Here is a 22,604-nt window from a genome sequence, read left to right as displayed (position 1 = left end):
GCTGTGGTGTTCTCAGGGACCTCCATTCATGACCGCCACCCAATGCCACAAAAGGCTGAATGACATCATTCGACTGATGAAAGTGAGTCTCTCCTTCACCGTCTCTTATTTCCAATCTTCACTTTATAGTCACTGAAACACCATTTGATTGCCTATATATATATATGTGTGTGTATTCGTAATGGAGGCTCCTCTTTCATGTCAGAGTTACACCTGCATGTAATGGACCCACACTTGCACTCATTGCCATCGCCTCATGACACAGTTACTCAGTAACCTTTTTTTGCTTTGGTACCTTAAGGGCAAGATATCTCAAAACCGTTTGGAGCAACAGAGGACAGGTGGGGGTGAGCCAGATCATCATCTTAGGCAGTTCCTTAGAATCGAGGAAGACTTGCTTCCACTCTTAAAATGTCCTGAGGTGGCTGAACAGTCCAATACGAGAACCACAGTCCCTGTCACAGGTGGGACAGATAGTCGTTGAGGGAAAGGGTGGGTGGGACAGGTTTGCCGCATGCTCCTTCCGCTGCCTGCGCTTGATTTCTGCATGCTCTCGGCGCTGAGACTTGAGGTGCTCAGTGCCACCTCGGATGCACTTCCTCCACTTAGGGCGATCTTTGGCCAGGTACTCCCAGGTGTCAGTGGGGATGTTGCACTTTATCAGGGAGGCTTTGAGGGTGTCCTTGTAACGTTTCCTCTGCCCACCTTTGGCTCGTTTGCCATGAAGGAGTAGAGTCTCATGTCTGGCATGCGAATAATGTGGCCTGCCCAGCGGAGCTGATCGAGTGTGGTCAGTGCTTCAATGCTGGGACTGTTGGCCTGGTCGAGGACGCTAATGTTGGTGCGTCTGTCCTCCCAGGGGATTTGTAGGATCTTGCGGAGCCAGATATCCAGCAGTTGACTCATATTGAAGAAAAGGTGCAGAGGCTAGTGGGCCCACATCTTGCCTTTCCTGTGGCCGCCGGTCATGTGGATCCCACTGGGGGCAGTATTGGTAGGTGAAGGCCTTCCTTTAATGCCATCTCTCCCTGAAAGACCAAGCGCCTACCATGTGTTTGCTTATGATTGTGTGCAAGTTGCTTGTTGCATGGTGCAATGCCCTGCATCACCCACACAAAACCCCTTGTGCCATTTATGAATGCAGATGAGTTTCCAAGTGTGAGTCACAGCGACACCAAGACCCTTGAGGTGACTGGGAGCCATAGTCAGGAGGACATCTTTGAGCCCATTGCAGATATTGCCGGCATGTCCGATGAGGACGAGGAAGAGGGGGACAGTGCTGCCAACACCGCATCACTGCTTCCTACACTCGCACGCGCCAGCTCAGATACTGGGAGTACACGGTTGGGAATGTTAGATTTAGCAGTGGGGTCTGCACTGGGTGATGCACCGGGGCCTAGCGGGCTGCTTCATTGACAAAGGCAAAGGCAACCTTGGGTGCCATCTCTCTGGGATGCACGTTTGCACACGAGTTCTGCTACACAGGACTCAGACAAGCCCATCGATGTTGGGGCTTTTGAAAGAAGGTTGGAGGCCATGCATTTGCAGATGTTGGGGGCAATGACAAGGTGCCCGAGAGCCTGTTGCAAGTGGTCAGGAGAATGGAGGAGTCTGCCTCCCGCATTGTGGACAGCTCTGCGCATACCATGGAGCTCATAATTGCCAGTGTGCAGATGATGGTGGTCTCTCAGATTGACCGTGTGGATCCAGTTGTGATGCTGCGTCTTGTGGGCGATGTGGCAGCTGCCATTACAGCACAGGTACAAGGTAACGAATATCTGAGTGCTGCTTTCGATAGGATGGCCGCTGGCCTGGAAGATCAGAATGATCTCATGCACTGTGGACAACAGGACATGGAGTGTCTTACTGCTGTCATCTCTGGTGGCATCGAGACTGTGTCTGCTCTCATGCAGTCTCAGCTGGATGCCACGTGAGATTTCATTGCTGCCATTGCGGCTGGATCCGCCAAGGTCCACCAGGGACCTTCTGGTGTCACGCCACCCCACCGACCTGTGCTCCAGCAGATTGGTGGAGATGGTGAGATGCTGCCCCAGGGAGCAGTGCAGGCTTTTCAGATCAGAATCCTGATGTGTTCTCTCAGGATTACAGCAGTCCCGAGACCTGCCATTCCGCCATTACTGCCAACCATGGAATCGCCCCAGCCAATTCCGACAGAAGGCACTGAGGAGGATATGACCCAGTCTGCAGCTGGCCCTTCTAGGGCCAGAGCTGGTCAAGGGCATCCGAGAAGGACATCTGTACGTTTTACAGCTGAAATACAGCAGCCATGATGCATCCACAGGGGAGACACTGCAGTGTAGTTCCAGAATAGTATGTGTAAGAGGGGTTATAAGCAAATGCACAAGGGTGAGAACTGATAATGTGTATGTTTTGCGCATCCATTATTTAAGCTGTAATAAATCTTTATTTTGTGTTTCAATATTTATACAGGTCTGTCATTTCATTGTGAGTAATGATGTGTGAAAGAGCTCATTGGGTTGCCCATGGAGATGCAAAGGTGAAAGGTAAAGTGCGTATGAACTCAGCGGAAACGAGCAGCAATGGGATGGTTCTGCACTTCCCTTGCAGGGTTTGGATAGCGACGTCGCCTCCTGCATGGCCGCCAACCAGCATCCTCCTCCACCTCCTGGTCCTCCTCAGGTGGTACTGTTGCCTCATCCTCCAATGGTTGTGCCCTCATGATTGCCAAGTTGTGAAGCATGCAGCAGACGACCACGAATAGGGCGACCCGCTCAGGCGAGCACTGCAACATCCACCAGAGCAATCCAAGCAACGAAAACTCTGTTTAAGGATTCTGATGGTCTGCTCAATGATGCACCTGGTGGCTGAATGAGATTCAGTGTAGGCTTGCTGCGCAGCAATACTGGGGATGCGAAGGGGAGTCAGCAGCCAAGTGCACAGTGAGTAGCCCTGGTCTCCAAGGAGCCAGCCACAATCTCGGTTTGGGCCAGAAAACATGCCGGGCACACCGGTCTGGAGCAGGATGAAAGCATCGTGGCTGCTGCCAGGATACCGGGCATCAACTGCAATGATTTTGCGGCGGTGGTCACACACCAGCTGGACATCGAGGGAGTGGAATCCCTTGCGGTTTCTGAACATCTTGGGATTTTTCTGTGGTGCCCTCAATGCGACATGGGTGCTGTCTATGGCGCCCTGAACCCTGGGGAAATCCGCAATCCTCATGAAACTAGTCTGCCACTCCAACTGCATCTCCCTGCTCATAGGGAAGGATATGTAGTCCCTCCACCTCTTATACAGAGTATCTGTTACCTGACAGATGGAGCTATGCGCGGCGAACTGCGAATTGTTCGAGATGTCTGCTGTTGCAGCTTGAAAAGATCCAGTCGCATAGAAATTGAGTCGCTATGGTCACCTTGGATGCAACGGTCAGAGCTGTCCTCAACCTTACTTGAGGCTGGAGGTCTGGCTGCAGGAGATTGCACAGCTCCCTCACGATGTCCTTCCAGTCTCTGGAGACACTGGTCATCCGTCAGGTCCATGTACGAGAACTGCTGTCTGTAGACCTTTGACACTAGAGCCTTCTGTCCCCACATCTATGTTGGCGTATCCCTATGCCAGCTGCCTCATTGCTTTCTCCCTCCTGCTCGTCTTGGTCCTCACCCTCTGCAGCCTGTTGCTGGCAAGCATCTGCCTCCTGTGCATGTTGCCTTCAGTCCATCTCGCCCACTATCTGGCATGGGGGGGGTTCAATGTACCTGACCCTCCACCTGAAGGCAGGTCCTTTCTGAGTTCCTTCCTGGGCTACGTCTCTGGGTTCAGGTCTGTCTCCATGGTCTTCTGCATGTTCAGCAGCCATGTGAGCTGCGTCCCTTGCCCGCTGCCGCTCCAGCCATTGGAGCCGGCGTCGGCTTCTCCTGCGTGCCTCCCTGTCGTGAACAATGTGCAGGAGGCATTCTGCTGCCAGCACTGACCCCATTTAGTTCTCCTCCGTAAGCAGAACCTCCAAAATCATGGCTCTCTGTTGTAGAGATTGAAAATCTTGCCCCACTATCACTCAATCCCGCTATGAACAAGGCAACTGGCAAAGTTTGCAAAAGTCCAAAAAAATCTCGGCGACAAGAATGCTGCTACACGCAACATGCCTTTAAAGGCTGCTGGCGATCTTGAGCAAGCACTGTGTACAGACCCAAAAACCTGGCATTAGCACTGACAGGCAGCCGGAAGACTTTTTGAGGTGAATTTACCTTCCGTGGTGGGTCCGTTGTGGTGCACGCTCTGATGACGTCGTTAATGTGGGGTGGAAGTGGGGGGGAGAAGGGCGGATATACACACTGCCACAAAAACCCATGAGGGCAATGCCGCGAATGCGGCCAGTCCACCGCGACCCGGTGGTTATTCAGCGCTGCTGCGTGGCCGCCACTTTCAGGTGGCTAGAGGCCTTATCAAAAGGGGCAATTTCGGCCCCCACATTTCTCCACAATTTCATGTTTTGGAATTAGGAGTCACACACACAATGGCTAAACTTGCAGATGATACAAAGAAGAAAGAAAGATTTACATTTATATCACGCCTTTCACAACCACCGGACGTCTCTAAGTGCTTTACAGCTAATGAAGTACAAACAACAACAACAACTTGTATTAATATAGGGCCTTTAACATAGTGGAATGTCCCAAGGAGTATTATGAAACAAAAAATTTGACACCGAGTCACATAAGGAGAAATTAGGACAAGCTAATTAATGCAGCTGGTAGACTCCAAAGCTGAACAGGATAAATTACATAAGGATTTGAAATTATTTGAAAATTGAGCAGATGAAATCCAGTGTAGAGAAATGCAAAATGAGGACTAAAAATCCAGGAAGGGACTATTACTTAAATGGAAAGAAATGGTAGCGATTCCATGTTGGGTGCATTCGGCGATGCGGGTGCAAATTGTGCCCAAAATTGCACCCATTTTGTAAGGTGTTTTTTTTCCCCCCCCCGAGTTTCCACTCAAACTCATTTGTGTATCGCCGAAAGCAAAATCTGCCATGAACCACCACAATCCAGCAGCATTTTGAAACGTAAATACTTGTCTAAATGCTGCTTTAAAAAATATTCCTTGATATTTTTAAGAATGGTAATTTGGTTCAGTTTTATCAATTCAGCTGAGAATGGGTTTATCACAAAAATAAGCATTTTTAATCTCAGTAGTAATCCACCACCTGTATTTAAATTACAGAAAATGACTTTTAAAACGACAGGAAACTCTCGTTTATCCGGATCGCTTGGGGATTCGGCAATTCCGGGTAAATGAATTCTCTGATAGGACGAGTTTATATTTTAAAGCTAACATTTGAAGATGATAGAACCACCCACGAAGATTTAGTTCATGTTATTTGATTGTGAATGTAATAAAATAAATGAAAATTGATTCATAATGTTTTGAAATTAAAAATTATTTTATTCTGTTAAAACTGAGATTGATTTTTAAAAAAGCGATCTTATATTTGCTTGTTTAAATGAATTCATTTTCTTTTTAATTAAAATTTTGTGGATGATATGAGTTTGCAGAACCTCGTGAGAAGTAAAATGAGAATTCTTCTCAAAAAAACCAACGACATGTTTCATTGCTTCTTCAGTGCGTATCCAAGTCTTTTTTGGTTTTTCTTCAATTTCATTGTCTGAATCGCTCATCTCTTCATCAGATTTGTCTTTATTAGTGACTATGCCGATAAGTTCCTCGTCAGTACAAATTTGTGTTACATCTGTTTCGATGTCAATATGTATCTGCTCAGCAATGTCATCTTCTGCTAGGGATTTAACTGCGTTTGTTTCGTGTGCACTGCTGACAATCTCCATGATTTCTTTTACAGCCTGTTTTTTATTAGCCCATACATAAAAACCTTTGAATTCTTTGTCATCAGAAGCACTGTCTTCGAATATGACATTGAGCCACAACTAGCACCAACACCTCTTCAATGTAGCATTTTTACTTCTCTCCATGCCAGCGAGCATGCATAGATGGCATCTTTAATATTGTATGCTCTCTGGAAATCAGAGATTGATTGATCGCTATTAATCAATTTGTGCATGAAGTTATTCCTATAGTGGCACTTTCTATGACACCCTGATCCATAGGTTGAATGAGCGAGGTCACATTGGGGGGCAAATAGCATGCAAAGATGTTGCCACAACTGGACACTAATTTTGACTCATGCGGGTGTGCTCTGCAATTGTCCGGAAGCAGCACACACTTTCCATTAGGTTTGCCTATTTTCTTCATGTTTTCTCGAGCTTGGGGGACGAATTTTGTTGAAAACCATTCCAAGAATATGTCCTTGTCCATCCATGCACTTTTCTGAGCCTTATAGCTAGCTGGTAAATGAGCAATTCCTTTAAAGCACGTGGTTTCCTTGATTTGCCAATCACTAAAAGTGGAAGCCTATGTTCTCCAGCGGCATTGGCACAATTCAAGATTGTTAACCTCTCCTTATTCATTTTAAAGCCGACAGCTTCCTTCTCCCCTGCTGCAGCCAATGTAGCAGTTGGCAAACACCTCCATAGTAAGCCAGTCTCATCGGTGTTGTATATTTGATCAGCAGTCAATTTTATTTCCTGCACCATTTCAGCAAATGTTCTTGAATAATTCTTGCGGCCTCATTGTCTGCTGTTTTTTTTTCACCCGACATATCCAGCTGGCGAATGCTGTGGCGATGCTTAAAACATGTGAGCCAGCCTTCTGAAAAATGCACTCTTCAGTTAGATTCATTCTCGTCTTGAAGTCCTTGGCCTTTGCTGTAATCATTGGCCTTGAAATTGCCAAACCTTCAGACCGTTTCAAAGAAAACCATTCATAAAGCACCTGGTCTAGTTTGTCAAGCTTCGGCTTTTGCAAATTCTTGAGGGACATTGCCTTGATGCAAGATTCAGAAGCATCGGTGAAACTTTCTAAATCTTTCTTTTGCTTCTTGATATTGTAAATTGTTGATGATCCAACTTCATATTCATTCATCAAAGTACGCACACTTCTGCCAGCTTCAGACTTCTTTATAATTTCTAATTTCTGCTGAATGCTCAAGACTTTTCGTTTCCTTCTAGTGCTGTCACAAGACATTTTAAATTGTACACCCGACTGCTTGAACTGCTTTCAATGCGTGTGACAGTTGGAAAGTGAGAAAAAAGTCCATACCTGCATCAATTTATGTGTAATTGAGCAACTTGTTCACGTTTGCGATAGTTGAAGTGAGCGAGATATTCACGTGTGTGACAGTTATTTTAAATTCTGTTACGGCAGGTTTTCCGTTACATTCTCAGCCGGATAAATGAGAGTTTCCTGTATATACAAAACTATTTTCTAGTTATATTGGTTTTTTTAGTAAATTTAGTAAATAGCGTGCGGCGGCCCCTGGACAGCATGGCGGCGTACCACTTCAAGGTACAGCGCGAGCTGGTGCAGGAGGGCGATGGCAGCGAGGCTCCTTGGGGAAGAGTAACCATAATATGGTAGAATTCCTTATTAAGATGGAGAGTGACACAGTTAATTCAGAGACTAGGGGGTCCTAAACTTAAGGAATGGTAACTTCGATGGTATGAGACGTGAATTGGCTAGAATAGACTGGCAAATGATACTTAGAGACAATGGCAAACATTTAAAGATCACATAGATGAACTTCAACAATTGCACATCCCTGTCTGGAGTAAAAATAAAACAGGAAAGGTGGCTCAACCGTGGCTAACAAGAGAAATCAGGGATAGTGTTAAATCCAAGGAAGAGGCATATAAATTGGCCAGGAAAAGCATCAAACCTGAGGACTGGAAGAAATTTAGAATTCAGCAGGGGAGGACAAAGGGTTTAATTAGGAGGGGGAAAATAGAGTATGAGAGGAAGCTTGCTGGGAACATAAAAACTGACTGCAAAAGCTTCTATGGATATTGAAGAGAAAAAGATTAGTGAAGACAAACGTAGGTCCCTTGCAGTCAGATTCAGGTGAATTTATAATGGGGAACAAAGAAATGGCAGACCAGTTGAACAAATACTGGTTCACGAAGGAAGACACAAATAACCTTCCGGAACCAGGGACCAAGGGTCTAGTGAGAAGGAGGAACTGAAGGATATCCTTATTAGGTGGGAAATTGTGTTAGGGAAATTGATGGGATTGAAGGCTGATAAATCCCCGGGGCCTGATAGTCTGCATCCCAGAGTACTTAAGGAAGTGGCCCTAGAAATAGTGGATGCATTGGACTCTGGATCAGTTGCTATGGACTGGAGGGTAGCTAATGTAATACCACTTTTTAAAAAAGGAGGGAGAGAGGGGTAATTATAGACCGGTTAGCCTGACATCAGTAGTGGGGAAAATGTTGGAATCAATTATTAAAGATGAAAGAACAGCACATTTGGAAAGCAGTGACAGGATCGGTCCAAGTCAGCATGGATTTATGAAAGGGCAATCATGCTTGACAAATCTTCTAGAATTTTTTGAGGATGTGGTATATTTTGACTTTCAAAAGGCTTTTGACAAGGTCCCACACAAGAGATTGGTGTGCAAAATTAAAGCATGGTATTGGGGGTACTGTACTGACGTGATAGAGAACTGGTTGGCAGACAGGAAGCAGAGTCGGGATAAACGGGTCCTTTTCAGAATGGCAGGCAGTGACTAGTGGGGTGCCGCAGGGCTCAGTGCTGGAACCCCAGCTAGTTACAATATACATGAATGATTTAGATGAAGGAATTGAGTGTAATATCTCCAAGTTTGCAGATGACACTAAACTGGGTGGCGGTGTGAGCTGTGAGGAGAATGCTCAGAAGCTGCAGGGTGACTTGGACAGGTTAGGTGAATGGGCAAATGCATGGCAGATGCAGTAATATGTGGATAAATGTGAGGTTTTCCACTTTGGGGGCAAAAACACGAAGGCAGAATATTAGCTGAATGGCGGCAGATTAGGAAAAGGGGAGGTACAACGACACCTGGGTGTCATGGTACATCAGTCATTGAAAGTTGGCATGCAGATACAGCAGGCGGTGAAGAAGGCAAATAGTATGTTGGCCTTCATAGCTAGGGGATTTGAGTATAGGAGCAGGGAGGTCTTACTGCAGTTGTACAGGGCCTTGGTGAGGCTTCACCTGGAATATTGTGTTCAGTTTTGGTCTCCTAATCTGAGGAAGGACATTCTTGCTATTGAGGGATTGCAGTGAAGGTTCATCAGACTGATTCCTGGGATGGCTGGACTGACATATGAGGATAGACTGGATCGACTGGGCTTGTGTTCACTGGAGTTTAGAAGGATGAGAGAGGATCTCATAGAAACATATAAAATTCTGACGGGACTGGACAGGTTAGATACAGAAAGAATGTTCCCGATGTTGGGCAAGTCCAGAACCAGGGGACAGAGTCTAAGGATAAGGGGTAAGCCATTTAGGACTGAGATGAGGAGAAACTTCTTCACTCAGAGAGTTGTTAACCTGTGGAATTCCCTACCATAGAGAGTTGTTGATGCAAGTTTGTTGGTTATATTCAAGAGGGAGTTAGATGTGGCCCTAATGGCTAAAGGGATCAAGGGGGTATAGAGAGAAAGCAGGAACGGGGTACTGAGATGAATGATCAGCCATGATCTTATTGAATAGTGGTGCAGGCTCGAAGGGCAGAATGGCCTACTCCTGCACCTATTTTTCTATTTTTCTATGTTTCTATGTTTCTAAGAGGGACGTCATCAAGTTCGGTGATTGAAGCGTGGACAGATACAGCAGGATCGGCGAGGTTGGGGCAAAGGAGTGGCGAGAGAATGTAGAGGGATGTGATCAGGACCCGGGAGAGGCGTGAGTTCGGGGCCAGAAGAGATGAGGGCCCAGGGGCAGCACAGGCCAGCCTACACTGCGATATTTGCGTGCACTAGATCCGTGCAGCAGAGCTGGTCTCCAGTCGTCTTGGGTAATCCTTGCCACTGGACCAAGACCTAGCTCTGTCAAGCCCGTGTGGTGACTGGTGTGCAATGTAAAAAAATCCACGCACAGGCATCTTCCGCCCTTCAAGATGTAGTTCGGGATCTGAAATATTAGGTCCTTCATTGAAACACCTGTGAACTCATCCCTTTTTGGCGTGGAAGCAAGTCATCCTCGTTTCGAGGGACTGCCTATGATGATGAAATGTAAAAAAATTACATTCAAAATCTTTCGAAACGTACCTATTAGTGTCATTGCACTCAAAAGAGCCAGCTTAATTTTTACAGCCTCTTCCATGGCCTGCAAAACTAGCAGAATTAGCGGAAACCCACCACGGTGATTAACTCACCCTGGGGGCGTGGCCTGTTTTGTGAGTGGCGCCGGCTTCGAGCACAATGTTTGTAAAACTAGCGCATGGGAAGACAGATTATGAGAGTAAACTAACAAGAAATATAAAAACAGATAGTAAGAGTTTCTACAGGTATATAAAAAGGAAGAGAGTAGCTAAAGTAAATGTTGGTCCCCTAGAGGATGAGACGCAGGAATTAATAATAGGGACCAGGGAAATGGCAGAGATTTTGAACAAATATTTTGTATCGATCTTCACGATAGAAGACAATAAAAACATCCCACTAATGGATAATCAAGGGGCTATAGGGAGGGAGGAACTTAAAACAATCACTATCACTAAGGAAAAACTACTCGGTAAAAGTAGAGGCTGCAGAGATAGTGGATGCATTGGTTGTAATCTACCAAAATTCCCTGGGTTCTGGAGAGCTCACAGCAGATTGGAAAACCGCAAATATAACGCCCCTATTTAAAAAAGGAGGCAGACAGAAAGCAGAAAACTATAAACCAGTTAGCCTAACATCTGTCATTGGGAGTAGCAGGTCATTTGCAAAGGCATAATACAGTCAAGCAGAGTCAGCATGATTTTATGAAAGAGAAATCATATTTGACAAATTTGCTGGAGTTTTTTGAGGATGTAACGAGCCGGGTAGATAAAGGGGAACCAGTGGATGTTGTGTATTTGGATTTCCAGAAGGCATTCGACAAGGTGCCACATAAAAGGTTACTGCACAAGATAAAAGCTCACAGGGTTGGGGGTAATATATTAGCATGGATAACGAATTGCCTAACTAACAGAAAACAGAGAGTTGGGATAAATGGGTCATTTTCCAGTTGGCAAACAGTGACTAGTGGGGTTCCACAGGGATCGGTGCTGGGTCCTCAACTATTTACAATCTATATTAATGACTTGGATGAAGGGACCGAGTGTAATGGTGCCAAGTTTGCTGATGATACAAAGATGGGTGGGAAACAAGTTGTGAGGAGGACACAAAAAATCTGCAAAGGGATATAGACAGGCTAAGTGAGTGGGCAAAAATTTGGCAGATGGAGTATAATGTGGGAAAGTGTGAGGTTATCCACGTTGGCAGGAAACATAAAAAAGCAAATGATTATTTACTTGGAGAAAAATTACAAAATGCTGCAGTACAGAGGGACCTAGGGGTCCTGGTGCACGAAGCACAAAAAGTTAATATGCAGGTTCAGCAAGTAATCAGAAAGGCAAATGGAATGTTGGCCTTTATTGCAAGGGGGATGGAGTATAAAAGCAGAGAAGTCCTGCTACAACTGTACAGGGTATTGGTGAGGTCACACCTGGAGTACTGCGTACAGTTTTGGTCTTCTTAATTAAGGAGGGATATACTTGCTTTGGAGACAGTTCAGAGAAGGTTTACTCGGTTGATTCCTGAGATGAAGGGGTTGATTATGAAGAAAGGTTGAATAGGTTGGGCCTATACTCATTGGCCCCGAACTTGGTCCAAGCTGAATTCCACCCAAGTGCTGCCCAAGGACCGCTGAGATCCTGACGGTACTTTGGGCAGAAGTTTGATGAAAAGGTCCTGGAAAGACCGCCCGGCAGCAAAAAAGCGACTTATGCCCTGAATGTGGGTGGCAGCGGGCAGGAGCTGCCAATCTCGGCGGCAAATGCAATCCTCGGCAAAGTATCGCCGAGGACTGAGTCGGGCTCAGGGAGGGGAGAAACAGATAAAATTAAACATTTCTAACAAAAAAATAAAACACTAGAAAACCTTCTGGGGACCTCATCCACCTGAATCGCTGGGAAAAAAAAGTTTACTAACCTTTTTTTACTGGTCCTCATACTTACCGTTGAGGTTAAACGTGCCTTTCCCCTGCCGCAACAGACTCCCACCTGGACCAAACTGGCAGCTCGGCAGGCGGGAGGACACTTATGTGCGTTGCACGCCAGCGGACGTCAACGGGTGGTCCGCAGCGGTTTTTCCTCCCCGCCGGTGGGAGGCTGCCACCAAACTCGCTCGGAGGGGACACCGCCCAGAAAACTTGGCGGCAGCTGGCGGCAGCGGGCAGTAAGTCCACCAAATTCAGCCCCATTGGAGTTTAGAAGAATAAGAGGTGATCTTATTGTAATATATAAGATACTGAGGAGGCTGGACAAGGTAGATGCAGAGAGTATGTTTCCCTTTGTGGGGGAATCTAGAACAAGGGGGCATATTTTCAGAATAAGGGGCTGGCCATTTAAAACTGAGATGAGGAGGAAGTTCTTCTCTTGGAGGGTGTAAATCTATGGAATTCACTGCCCCAGAGAGCTGTGGAGGCTGGGTTATTAATATATTTAAGGCGGAGATAGACAGAATTTTGAGCGATAAGGGAATAAAGTGTTATGGGGTGCGGGCAGCGAAGTGGAGCTGAGTCCAAGATCAGATCAGCCATGATCTTATTAAATGGTGGAGCAGGCTCCAGGGGCTCCTGCTCTTATTTCTTATGCTCTTAGGCAAAAGCTTGTGGAATCTCAAATTGCACTGGACTCAATTTGCTCTTAAAATTTGGTGATCTTTTGTGTTGGTTACACCGATTTCGGGTGAATTGCGACAAAACAGCCGGCGCAATCGAGCGGAAATTCGAGGCCGTTATGTATGGAAAATGAAAGATCTGATGGTCCTGATTGACAGTAATTTAAAGCTATCGCAACAATGCTCGGTGACAGTGAGTAAAATAGATCATGGTGGGAAGTGTCACTATCAATAAATCACTTGGCATGACTGCCCCTCCATACAAAAAAGCTTATAAAAGAGAAAGATAATCATTTAGTATTGAGAGCTTCTGACCAGCAGTCTGAAACTGATGAACATTACTCAAGATGTACATTTCCTTCACTACACAACAATTAAACTTGAATTAGACATTACGGTGATGAAATTCCTCTGCTGTGTGCCTCCTGTTTTCGCCCGGGGAGGGGAGCGCTACAGGTTCCCATGAAATCGTGCAGCAGTTAGCGGAGTCACGAAAACAGTAGCGCCGCGTCCCCGCTGGTAGTGCCCAGGCCTGCTGTACCGTGTATGGCGACCTCTTTTTGCCCCGCGGCGGCCCATTTTCGTCCCATGGCAGAAGTTGGACATCGCCCCGTGAGGCTGCCACAGGTGATATGAGCACTAGCCTCGCGGATCGTGAACTAGGCCGCACTCCGCTCGTGGGCCAAAATTTAAAGGTGAGGTGCGTGATGCCATTTTGCGCTGCCCTCTGACTTACGATTCGGCCTATGTGTCGATTCTCGCGGGGTCTGTGATGTGATTGCGCAGCCACGGCAGCCCGCATCCACGGTGGCCTAGTGTAAGCCCCTGAAAACCCTGCAGAGCTCACAGCATGCCCACCCCTTCGTTCCCACTTTCACCCGGGTAGCGGCCCCGATCCGCCCACGACAGGAAGTGGAGCGCCCGACATTGTGCTCTACTTCCTGTAGGGGGCGGTGATCCCAATTTAGGTCGCGGGGCGGGACCTCTGCGTTGGACACTGGTAGGCCCGCCTCGCGAAGATTATCACCCCCAAATGGGATGGTCCAGAATTTCGCCCCTAACGGTTCTTAATGAAATACAACAACTTTATATAGTGCCTTTAACATAGAAAACATTCCAAGGCATTTCACAGGAGTATTGTAAAACAAAATTTGATACTGAACCACATAAGGAGAAATTAGTGCAGATGATCAAAAGCTTGGTCAAAGAGCTAGGATTTAAGGAGCGTCTTAAAGAAGGAAAGAGAGTTAGAGAGGCGGAGACGTTTAGGGAGGGAATTCCAGAGCTGAAGGTACGGCCGCCAATGGTTGAGCGATTAAAATCAGGGATTTGAAAACAAGGATGCAAATTTTAAAATTGAGACATTGCTTAACTGGGAACCAATGCAGGTCAGTGAGCACAGTGGTGATGGGTGAATGGGACTTGGTGTGAGTTAAGACATGGGCAGCAGAGTTTTGGATGACCTCAAATTTACACAGGGTAGATCGTGGGAGACCAGCCAGAAGCACATGGAATAGTCAAGTCCAGAGGTAAATAAAGGCATGGATGAGGGTTTCAGCAGCAGATGAGCTGAGGTAGGGCGGAGTTGGGTGACATTACAGAGATGGAAATAGGTGGTCTTAGTTATGGTGTGGATATGTGGTCGGAAGCTCATTTCAGGGTCAACTATGACACCAAGGTTGCGAATAATCTGGTTCAGCCTCCGACTGAAGCTAGGGAGAGGGATGGAATCAGTGCATTGGGAATGGAGTTTGTGACGAGGACCGAAGACAATGGCTTGGGTCTTCTCAATATCTAGTTGGAGGAAATTTCTGCTTATTTAGAACTGGATATCAGACAAGCAGTCTGACAATTTAGAGATAGTGGTGGTGAGGTATAGCTGTGTGTCATCAGCGTACATGTGGAAACTGATGCTGTGTTTTTGGATGTTGTTACTGAGGGCAGCATGTTGATGAGAAATAGGAGGGGCCCAAAGATAGATCCCCCTTACAACTAAATACAGCAGCAGAATAATACATGGCACATTGCAATGTTTGATGCTGCTTTCTTTATAAAATCTCTTACCATGTCATGTCACTTACCATGAGCAATATCACACGAGATTTCAGGGATGTTCAAACTTTTGACTTTATGGGCTGCATTGGTGTATACCATGGAACCTCCTGGGCCAGATATAGACCTGAATATTCTGCAGGGTTTCTCCCAATCACCTGTTGTAACTTCAGTTGGGGATCAGCAGAACCCCCAGAGAAGCAGTGCAAATGAACTATGATGTATTCTTATGACATCACTAAGAAGCACACTACACACAAGATGGCTCTTAACAGAAAACTTGTCATCATGTGACTTTGCCACATGATCCTTTATTATTTACATCAGTAGTTGCAACACATCAGTAGTCCACTAGGTGGAGCAGTAGTCCACTAGGGGGAGCTCTATTACACTTCTCCCTCCTTATTAAAGAAGTAATCATAAATAAAATAATCATCATACATCACTTGCATGGTTATACACAACAAAAGATATGAACTTATTTTGCCATATTTACAAATCAAACTTAACGACCGTTTTTCTGTTTCGAAGAGATACCTTCACTCTCGAACAGAACTTTCCAAACTTGGTGTCGAACTTAAACTCATTCTAGGCTGAGCCTGAGGAGAGTTTTTCTCCAAGGGCAACCCTTGATCGACATTTGAACTCTTTATAACTTCAGACTGTTTATCTGCCTGACTCGGACTCAGACTTAAATTCTGACTTTCTCTTGGACTTGTTTCTAGTATATTTGATAGAATTTGCTACTGGTACTCTACTTGTGACAAAACTATCTGACTCATCAGAAATAATAGAATCATTCCAACTTTCAACTCCTTCCAAATCTGTAGCTAAAATATGATCAATGTGAATAAACCTAACATTTCCATGATCAAACACCTTGGCCAAATATGTGTGAGGGCCACATATCTTCACTACTCTTCCTGGTGACCACTTTAGCCATTTCATCATCATCATAGGCAGGCCCTCGAAACGAGGATGACTTCCTTCCACACTAAAAAAGGTTAAGTTCACAGGTGTTCCAATGAAGAACCTAAAATTCCAGGTCCTGAACTACATCCTGAAGGGTGGAAGATGCCTGTGCATGGATTTTTTTAACATGGGGTGGCCGTTGCACATCAGCCACCACATGGGCTTGACAGAGCTAGGTCTTGGACCAGTGGCAGGGATTACCCAAGACGGCTGGGGACCTACTCTGCTGCATGGACCTAGCGCGCACACATATAGCAGTGTGGGCTGGCCTGTGCTGCCCCCGGGCCCCTGGCCCCGAACTCACGTCTCCCCTGGGCCCCAATCGCATCCCTCTCCAGTCTCTCGCCGCTCCTTCGCCCCGACATCGCCGCTCCTGCTGTATTTGTCCATGCCCCAATCACCGACCTGGACCTTGATGACGTCACTCTTCGCTGCCGTCGCAGCTCGTGCTGCTCTCTGAAGTAGTATGCCTCCACGCTGCTCCCAGGCCTCTGCATGCCGCTCCTTTTATGGCCACGACCTGCCACTGATGTTCCCTCGCAGGTAAACACGCCATGCTGTAATTACAGCACCATGCCAGTGGCGGCGCTGTGGCCCCACACTCCCAGCTCCTCGATCCATATTTTTGGCTAAACCCCATCGCTCAGACCCACTCTACTTCTCCACGTTACAAACGGCCGGAGGTACTGTTCCTTAGCTCTGGGCTTAACCCGTCTTGCAAGTACAGGACCGCCAGCAGTAAGGATCCCAAACAAGCCGACGGTATCAGGGTCGAGGGGGACGAGGAGCCGGGAGGTCTCCCCAAATCCCCCCCCTCCCCATTGCTGGAGCCACCTCCCAGGTCACCAGCTGGTCTTGAAAGGATGAGGAGGAGCAGGAGCAGGCTGGTCTGGATGGCAGCATTGACTTGTTTGGGATCCTTTAACCATTTATGGTGATGGTTCTTTACTCTAACCTTCTGATTCAATTTCACATTTCTCTCTCTTACTCTACCTCTTTCATGATTCTCTTTCTGTCTTAATTGTTTCTCTTATACTGACTGTGCCAAGTTTGGCTTTAACAATGAGAACCTGGTTCATGGCTGTCAAGTTGAGAAACAACTCTGCTGGTGTTCTACCAGTGGTTGTATGAGAAGTATTTCGATAAGTAATCAAAACATTTGCCAGCTTGTGGTCCAATGACAACTGTCGTTTCCTTGGATTTGGATCCAACATTTGCTTGATAAGGGTACGTTTTTCAATTTGTACTGTGCAATCTGCTGCACCATTTGAAGCAAGGTGGTACATTGAAACTTTGGTATGTTTCACACCATTTCTGCTCATGAACTGTGCAAATTCTTCTGAACAAAATTGTGGCCCATTATCAGACACAATTTCTTCTGGGAAGACACAAGGATTCTCTACAAAAATTCTGCCGCCCGCTGCCCCTTTTTCCAGGATCAGCTCCCCTTCCCCCCACCCAGGCCCAAACTGATGGCCGGCTCAATGTCAGTGCCAGCTGATTTCCCACCCTCCTCCATGCAGCGAGCTGCAGTGGAGTGCCAGTGGAGTGCTAGATTTGTGCATTGCAGCTTGTCGGCCGCATTCAAATGAACTTGAAAATAGTGCTGGCCTCCTCGATCCAGGCTTCAGGTGGGCATTGTGGCCACTCCACTAACTTTGCATCAATTTGGTGTGGGAAGTCAAAAACCCCCAGTAAGTGCTTTAAAGAAAGCAGGATTCTGGTTCATGGCTAGAAATATTTCAGGGATAGGTCAGCAGGGGATAATAATATATGGAAGCTTGGAGCAATAGGTGACAGCAAGGAATAGGTTGCAAGGAAGGTCCAACGATGTTTGAGGAGGCGGTGTGTCAGGAGGAGAAGAGGCAACAGGAGCGAATGGAAAGAGATGCTTTGGGCAAGATTTTAGAAGCCTCATACAGGGCCCAAGTTTCGGGCCGCGCGTAGAACGGCGCAGCCCCGACCTGGACTCCCGTTTTTCGCGCCACAAAGTGCGCCTAAAAAAAACTTCCAGAATCTCCGGCTCTCTGCTGGTCCTCTGGACCTCGGCGCGGTGCAGCACGAGCTGTGGGGGGCGGAGCTAGGTCCCTACGCTGAAAACAGTGCCAGGACCTCTGCACAGGCGCGCATGTGCAGTAGCTCCAGGCACCCAAAACTGTGTGGGAGGGGCCGAAAGCACGCACCCCTAGCCCTGGCCGAATGGCCTCACTGGGATTGCATGCATTAGGCTCCTCCCACGCCCAGCTCCTGCTTCCTCCCGACCCGACTCGACTCCCGCTCCCCCGCCCCCGGACCGGACCCGACCGCGACACTGACCCGACTCCCGCTTCACCCCCCCCCGCCCCGGACCCGAACCGAACCGACCTCCCTCCCACCACCCCCCGACCCGACCCGCGCTCCCGACCCCCCCCCCCACCCGGACCGGACTCGACCCAACCTGACCTCCCTCCCCCCGCCCACGACACGAACCAACCTCCCTCCTCCCCCCCACCCTGACCCGACCCGATCTGACCCGCGCTCCCGACCCCGACCCGCGCTCCCCCCGACCCGACCCGCGCTCCCGACCCCAGACCCGACCCGACCCAACGCCACCTACCTGTAAATCTGGTGCTGGGGACGGGCCCTGCCCGAAGTCTTGGGCCCATTCAGCCTCCCCCCCCTCCTTTCCCCCTCCCCCTTCCCCCCACCTTCTCCTTTCCCCCCCCTTTCCCTTTCCCCCGTTTCCTTTCCCCCCTTTTCCTTCACCCCCACTTCTCCTTCACCCCCCTTTTCCTCCTCCCCCCTTCCCCTTCTCCCCTTCCCCCCCACTTCCCCTTCTCCCCCTTCCCCTCCTTCCCTACCCCTGCCCCCCCCTCTCTCCCTCTACCCTCCTCCTCCCCCTCTCCTCACTGTCAGAAACACAGACACTGACAGACAGAGAGTGAGAGACACACACAGACAGACAGACAGAGAGATAGAGACACTGACAGAGACACACTGGGGGCCGGGGGGGGGGGGCGGGGGGGCATCCCAGCATGCTGTTGGAGGGCTCCTGGTGCTGTAGTCGGTAAGTAGAAAATGTTTTATTTATTGATTTAAAAAAAAATATTTCTTATTAATTTTTTTTGATTGATTTATTGTTTGATTTATTGATGTTTTTATCATTTATTATTGATGATGGCTCTTTATTTGTAAAACTTAAGTGTTTAATGTTTGTAAACTTCCCTTTAAACCCCCCCCCCCCATTCCCTACGCCTGATTTGTCACCTATGCCTGATTTTCTAAAGTGTAGACAAGGTTTTTTCAAGCGTACAAAAATCTTCATTTACTCCATTCTAAGTTAGTTTGGAGTAAGTTTTCACTGCCGAAACTTTGAAAACAGGCGTAAGTGTCCGGACACGCCCCCTTTTGAAAAAAAAATTCTGTTCCAAAGTGAAACTGTTCTAACTGACTAGAACTGGAGCAAACTAAATGCCGAGAATTTGAATTTCTAAGATAGTCCGTTCTACACCAGTTGCTCCAAAAAATCAGGAGCAACTGAGGCCGAAACTTGGGCCCGTACTGTGGAGAACATTGCCACCCACCATAGAGATGCAGCAGGGAAGACTCAATCAGAGGTACATTTAGTAACTTACTAAGTTTAATTATGACACACAGGCATAATAGAAATAGTGACAGAAAAAGCATGACAGGAAACTATTGCAATAAGTAAATGTTAAACTTACAGGAAGTATGCACTATATGTATAACTTTTAATATATTATGGATCACTGTACTGTTGACTCAATTCATAATTATAGGGCTTCTAAAATTAGGCACTGGCTTTTATCAATCCTAGCAATGTCCACTTAATCTTAATAATATTAAGTTTAAAAAGTGCTAAATATATAAGGATGTATATTATGCATTGTCTGTTCTAACTTCTTTAAAATCTAAATGAAAGATTCTTCAGAATGTAAACAAATGTTCTCATGTAATTTCATATTATTTATATCAATGTTTTAAAACAGTTTAGCCAGATAAATGGAGGTACAGTGGGTTACCTTTTTATTTTTCATTATTGTATAACAATTATGTGTAACAAAATGTTGAAAGTACAGGTCATTGACCACAGTATTTTGTATTTGTGGTCCAATCTGTGGCTTCAGTAGTTAGTCATGTGGTTCAGTTGATGTATTTTTGTAATTTGTTCATATCATGTTATTGCATAGTTTCTCTCTGAGTAACAGGGAAACATGAGTAAAATAAGTCTTCTAGGGTTTGTAAACAGCTCTCAACGAATGACTATAACTCCTGGGAAGTTTTAAACATACACATTTAAACTTCCTTCATTTAGACAACGGTATTATAACAATGTGGAGCCGACCAAGAGAAGATGAAACCTGATATCATACAATAAACATGGGTAACAACATATCATTTTTTATATAATTTAGAAAGACTGAATTTAGAGATGACTATTACCCCGGGATGCATCTGGTGTTTATCCGTATCTTGATTATCTATTCCGGGAACTCAGCCAGAAAGGAGCTGTTACCTGCAATGACAAGTTGTTAATCTTTGTTCATCATAGTTCTGCTTTGATTGAGAGTTCATGTTTGGTGCATAACATCGCAGACTGTGAGCAATGACATTCCTCCGAAGACAAACAACCAGAAATAGAAAAAATCAATTAATATATTTATTAAATATCCATTTTTAATTCTTGTATATTTTCTGACTTCTTTCTTTAATAAATATGACAGTTTTAATCATTTTGGGAGAGTTTGAGACTGAAAATCCTCAGCCTGCTCCACCCATGGAAGTGCAGTAGAGTGGGCGCTGGTGGTCTCCACTCCTGATCTTGTTGGAGTATCTGGGTGGGTGCCCGCACCACTATTGATGCATCTTGGGTGCCTGAGGATTGGGAGCAGGAAAGGTGCCACTGGTAAGACTCCGCTTTAGAAGTGAGTGCCACTAGTCAAGAAAATGCTGTTTCCACAGACCAATTGTCCCTCTATAGAAGGAGGCTGATGAAAATAATGGAGCTGGTATTTTAATGGAAGTTCAGGCCAGGATCCAACTCTGGGCTCCTAACTTGGGGCTCAATTTTCCCCAAGCCTGTTTTCTGGCGTATTACCAGAGTTACGCTGGGTTTTCTAGGCCAGAAATGCACCATAAATATTTTTCCAAAGTTTCCCCGATCTATAAATCGAAATTGGAGCCGCGCAGCGTGTCCAGTCACCTCAAGGGGTGGAGCCTGCTGTCTGCGCCAAAAAACAAAGCCGCGCATTCTGCGCATGTGCAAAAACAAAAGTTATGTTTTTGACGTCGTTCCAATGGACACGCATGCTCAGTACAGCTCGGATTTGGCAATCGGACATTTTTAAAGAGCCAGTTGTGTCTGTGACAGAAGGAGTGCTGTGTGAGTTAAGTTTATTGTAAACTTTTGAATAAAATATATTTTACATTAAAACTGAATCATGTTGCATTAACAAAACACAACATTACGGAAGTGACCTCTCTCTCCCTCCCCCTCCCCTCCCCAGGCACTAAGCCTTCTGATTGGCTGTCTCTCCCTCCTCGCCTCTATCCCCCCCACGGATTGTTTTGTAGCCGAACCCTGAATCCCTAGCCCGCCCCGAGCCGCTTGCCTGTGCTGGTCCAGCTCCAGCTCAAGCTCCAGCTCCCCCACCGCCCCCCAGCCCCGAGTGCCTTGCTGGTCGTGGTCCCCCCGCCCCCACCCCCCCAGCCCCGAGTGCCTTGCCGGGTCTCCCCCCCCTCCCAGCCTGAGTGCCTTGCCGGTTCCGGTCCCCCCATCCCCCCAGCCCCGAGTGCCTTGCCGGTCCCCCGTTCCTAGCCCTGGCCGAAGGGATTGCCGGTCCCCCCCCCGCCACAGCCCCGAGTGCCTTATTGGTCCCGGTCCCCTGCCCCTAGCCCAGGCCGAAGGGCTTGTCAGTCTGATCCCCGCCCCTATCCCAGGCCGAATGGCCTCCTCCCTCCCAGTCCCCGCACCTAACTACACCTGAAAGGCTTCACCCCACCCCCACTCCTTCCCCCCCCACCTCTCTCTTCCTCCCCCTCTCTCTTACCTTTCCTGCTGCTGCTGTCCGGGCATCTGCTGCACTTACCTGTGACGATTTCCTTACCTGCGCTGATTTCTTTAACTCTCCGGAAGGTTTTTCTGCAGAGGCCACATACGCTAGCCTAAGCAGAACTGGAGTAACTCTCAGCTGGCCAAACTTCCCTAAATGGCCAGAATTGGCGCAGGTGGCAGGTTACACCCCCTTTGGCTGAAAAAAAAACGTACCTAAAAAAATTGTAACTAACTGAGTAACGCTGGTGAAAATTGATCGGGGAAACTGTGGATTTTTAACTTAGGCCAAAAAAAGCAGCCTGCTTCCAAAAAACGGTGCAAATCACTGGGGAAAATTGAGTCCTTGGTCTTCTAAGTGCCGCTGACAAGACTTGTACACTGGATTAATTTAAAATAATTTAAAAAGCCATTATTATTTAAAAATGAGAAAATACTTAATAAGTGAATAGATTTACAAAATATAAAAATGTTATATTAAAGTTTACAACCCAAATTATACTCAGTCATATTTTAAATATGGTCTTCTCTTAATTTAAAGTTACTTATCTGATCATTTTTATTAGTATTAAATTCCCACTTTGCTGTGTTATTTATGTTGCTCAATTCAAATTATTGGATAATTTATTTTTTTAATCCAAAAACAATCTGTTCGAAACAGGAGTCGACTGGAATCTACTATATGACTTCAATTATTTTCCAAACTGCAAGAAACTAGATAAAATCTTAAAACCAATTACATTTCCTAAATATCTGTTTACAATTAATATTCTGTTATAAATTATTCA

General features: G+C 46.6%; 1 pseudogene; it reads right to left on the bottom strand.

The window, feature by feature from the left end:
* Nucleotides 1-6,093: 6,093 nt before the first annotated feature.
* On the bottom strand, nt 6,094-7,080 carry LOC139230093 (jerky protein homolog; annotated as a pseudogene).
* Between the last annotated feature and the right edge of the window lie 15,524 nt (nt 7,081-22,604).

Source organism: Pristiophorus japonicus, chromosome 2 (genome assembly GCF_044704955.1).
Source record: "Pristiophorus japonicus isolate sPriJap1 chromosome 2, sPriJap1.hap1, whole genome shotgun sequence".
In the NCBI taxonomy this organism is placed as follows: Eukaryota; Metazoa; Chordata; class Chondrichthyes; family Pristiophoridae; genus Pristiophorus; species Pristiophorus japonicus.
This window is presented reverse-complemented; position numbering and strand designations above follow the sequence as displayed.